Here is a 4,771-nt window from a genome sequence, read left to right as displayed (position 1 = left end):
ATTAAATGAAGTCAACATTTTTCCATTAATTAAACTATTTAATTAATATTTAATCTTAATTAAAATGCCAATCCCAATTAATTCTGCACATATTTGATTAAGATATTTAAATCTTATTTAAATATCTCATAGTCTCTCTTTTTGTTTAATTCGTAAATAAAACAAAAATGCGGTTAAATATATCGTATATATGTACTGCGTTCTCCCTAATTTGAATTCGAACACTTCGAACTCACTCGTCACACTCTTCTATGGTTTAGTCCGATATGAGCTAGTAGAGGGACCTAATGGACCTATAGATCATGGGCTCCAACGATCCAAAATTAACTGGTTAAACTCATTAACCTTGTTAACCAACATTCGTTAACTTCTAGGACATTCCACTTTAGCCTTGTAGTCACTCCCCTCACTATAGATATATTTCTGTCCATTTGATATAACCATGATTAGTAAGTCAATCCTTCACAGGTTGTTCGTAACTAGAGTTGGGTCAATTTACCGTTTTACCCCTAAAGTTACTTCTTGTTTCTTATGTCTCACTGATCGTCTAATGAACAATTGGTTTGTGGTCCAACTAGTAAATCGGATCCGTCTCATGCCAATGAGAGGGTGGGGTCCCTTGTTCAAGACCTGGAGTCAGTACTTAAGGGAACTACCTCTCTTCTATCCCTAAAAGTGGGTAGGAGCGAATTTCATCTTGCACCCCACGTCCCCAGCCATTTACCCAGTCTTACCCCTGAAATTGGAGGCCTATTGATTCGGCGAACTTGAGCCACTCTCACCATGAAAATCTAAGGATAATTCCAAATAAACAGGAGTTCATGGTTAGCTCAGGATTAAGATCGAGTTACCTAGGTCATCGAATGAAAAGAAAATCAGTCTCAATAGTAAATGACATTATAAAGTGAGAGTGATCTTCATGGTCCGATCTTATGCAATACTCATTGCATAGAACGCCCCCACTCACATGTCTCTACATGTACAATTTCAGTGATCACATTGTTTATATCATATACAAAAGTAGGCCGCATTCATAATGTCCCTAGTATAAGGTACTCAGCCTTATCCTTATACTATAGATCATTTTGACTATATACTTGAACTTGATCAACTCTTATCTCTCTACATATAGTTCAAGTAATTATACTATAGCCAGAGTGTTCTTAGTTTTTTGGATTTAGATTAATGATCGTAAAGTTCACTTTATTCAATAACAATATTTACTGAATAAACAACAATAATAACTTAATTGAAAATAGAATATGTTTTTGTTTACAAACTATGAGTTTAAGGACATAAAACTCAGCACAAACTTCATTCTTCTTCAATGTGGCATGAATTGAAACATCTTTCGATAATTTTGACAATCTTTTCTTCACGTCTTCATTGAAGTATATTGTATGATTGATGTCTTTTGATTCATATCATTCTCCATTTCTTCAAGAGGATTCGTCCTCGAATCTATTTGTGAAACTTTGCTGCAAAAAATAAGTTATGGAAATACAAAGGACCTCACAACACCCTCCCACGTGTATACATTCCAGGAATTTTAGGCCACTCTGTTTGTACTCATATACACAAATGAAGCTCTCATTCTCACCTCTCAAAGTTTTAGTAGAGCCGAGATTGAATTTTTTAGTCTGGGTCGATTAAAAACTATAAAGATAAAAACAAATTGAAAAGAAAAGCAAAGGAAACATATATCCGATCTTGAGCCTGAAGCTTTGATATCAAATGATATGATAAGGAACCACTACAAGGGGAGTAAGATTCGGATTACTTTGTTGATCGAATATCTCAAGACAAGAACATTGTTTGAGGTTCAAATCACTCCACAAGCAAGACCGATCGTGTCGAGCTTGAGTGATTCTTGTTGATCAAATATCTCGAGGCAAGAACACTTGATTGAGATTCAAATCCCTCCACAAGCAAGATTGACCATGTCGAGCTTGAATGATTCTACATGCAACCTAAACTATAATGAATTGCAAAGAAACTTAGCCATTGGCTAAAACAAATTCTTCTTTTACTATATTTTCCAAGTCTCCCTTACGAATACAACATACATGGCTTTATATAGCCTCAAAATGGAACTATTAAAGACATTCCAAGAGACGGTAACATTCTTACTTAATGACCATAATGATGGTGTTAATATAACACATGCGGAAGCAATTTGGATCTTAGGCACTTTTAGAACATCAATTATAGTAAAACTTAATGAATTTGAGTACTAACCTTTTGTAGTTCAAATTCTTTTTTCCTCTCGAACCTGTTTCGAACCACCACTAGTCTCTTCTCCACTATCCTCCGACCTTAGAACGGGATTGTGGAATCCGATAAGTGACTAAACTTGGGAGAGATTTAATATATATTAAGAGAGAGCTTTTGGGAATTTTCTCAAGGTCTTTTTCAATGAAGAAGCCCTTCCATGTACCATGATCACTCTATTTAAAGAGTCATGTTAGCATGTTCATGCAAATTTGAGATCACTAAATTTTGACACTCAAAATTTCTCTCCAACTTGTGGGGTTTATTTTGCAAGCATGCAAGTTTGGTTAAACAAAATTTTGACACCTCAAAATTCCTAACATGGATTTTTCCACTAAATGAAGTAAACATTTTCGCTTTCTTCATTTTGTTTACTTCATTTTAATTCAACAATTAATTTGAATAATTAATTTCAAATTAAAGTAACATTAAATAATTAATTAAACTATTTAATTAATATTTAATATTAATTCAAATGCCTATCCCAATCAATTCTGACACATAATTGATTAAGATATTCAAATCTTATTTAAATATCTCAAATTCTCTCTTTTTGTTTAATTCGTAAATAAAACAAAAATGCAGTTAAATATATCGTATATATGTAGCGCATATTCCCTAATATGAATTCAAACACTTCGAACTCACTCGTCACACTCTTCTATGGTTTAGTCCGATATGAGCTAGCAGAGGGACCTAATGAACCTATAGATCATGGGCTCCAACGATCCAAGATTAACTGGTTAAACTCATTAACCTTGTTAACCAAAATTCGTTAACTACTAGGACACTCTACTATAGCCTAGTAGTTGCACTCCCCTCACGATAGATATATTTCTGTCCATTTGATATAACCATGATTAGTAAGTCGATCCTTCACTAGTTGTTCGTAACTAGAGCTGGGTCAATTAGTCGTTTTACCATTGAAGTTACTTCTTGTTCCTTATGTCCCACTAATCCTCTTATGAACAATTGGTTTGTGGTCCAACCAGTAAATCAAATCCCTCTCAGGCCAATGAGTGGGTGGGGCCCCTTGTTCAAGACCTGAAGTCAGTACTTAAAGAAACTACCTCTCTTCTATCTCTAAAAGTGGGTAGGAGTGAATTCCATCTTGCACCCCACGTCCCCAGCCATTTACCCAATCTTACCCCTGAAATGGGAGATCTATTGAGTCGGCGAACTTGAGCCACTCTCACCCATGCAAATCTAAGGATAATTCCGAATGAACACGAGTTCATGGTTAGCTTAAGATTAAGATCGAGTTACCTAGGTCATAGATTGAAAAGAAAATCAGTCTCAACAGTAAACGACATTATAAAGAGAGAGTGATTTTCTTCATGGCCTGATCTTATGCAATACTCATTGCATAGGACGCCCCTACTCACGTGTCTCCACATGTACAATTTAGTGATCACATTGTTTATATCATATACAAAAGTGGGCCACATCCATAGTGTCCCCAGAATAAGATACGCAGCCTTATCCTTATACTATAGATCATTTTGACTATATACTTGAACTTGATCCACTTTTTTGTCTCTACATATAGTTCAAGTAATCATACTATAGCTAGAGTGTTCTTAGTTTATTGGATTTAGATTAATGATCATAAAGTTCACTTTATTCAATAACAATCTTTACTGAATAAACATCAATAATAACTTTATTGAAAATAGAATATGTCTTTGTTTACAAACTATGAGTTTTAGGACATAAAACTCAACAAACTCCCACTTGGACTAAAACTCCAGTGGGGTTTTATAACGTTGAGTAGAGAGAGACATAAATACAATAAACTAGGGCATTACATACTCATGCCTTTTCTCCCACTTGCCCTAGATTATATAACTCGTAGTCATAGAGTCATTAGGAGCCCTTCAAACACTTTAGTCATGAGGGGCTTTGTAAATGGATCAGCAATGTTGTGCTCCGAAGCTATCTGTGTGACGATCACATCTCCTCATTGCACAATCTCCCTTATGAGATGATATTTGCGCTCAATATGTTTTCCTCGCTTATGGCTTCTTGGTTCTTTCGAATTTGCAACTGCTTCACTGTTATCACAATAAAGAGTGACGGGAAGATGCATATTTGGAACGACTTCCAAATCAGTTAAGAACTTCCTAAGCCATACAGATTCTTTCATTGCTTCACAAGCAGCAACATACTCAGCCTCCATGGTGGAATCAACAATGCAACCTTGCTTTATGCTTCTCCATATTATTGCTCCTCCGTTCAGAGTGAAGACAGATCCTGATGTCGATTTCCTCGAATCTAACTCTGTCTGAAAATTTGAGTCAGTGTACCCTATAAGGATCAGATCCTTAGCACCGTACATTAGCATATAGTCCCTCGTTCTCCTAAGATATTTGAGGATATTCTTAACGACAGTCCAATGAGCACGTCCCGGATTGGACTGATATCTGCTGCAATTCCCACAGCATAGCATATGTCAGGTCGGGTACATAACATGGCATACATCAGACTACGACTACTAATG

This window comes from Cucurbita maxima, unplaced genomic scaffold, assembly GCF_002738345.1.
Source record: "Cucurbita maxima cultivar Rimu unplaced genomic scaffold, Cmax_1.0 Cma_Scf00075, whole genome shotgun sequence".
Taxonomy (NCBI): Eukaryota; Viridiplantae; Streptophyta; class Magnoliopsida; order Cucurbitales; family Cucurbitaceae; genus Cucurbita; species Cucurbita maxima.
Note: the sequence above shows the minus strand (reverse complement) of the source record.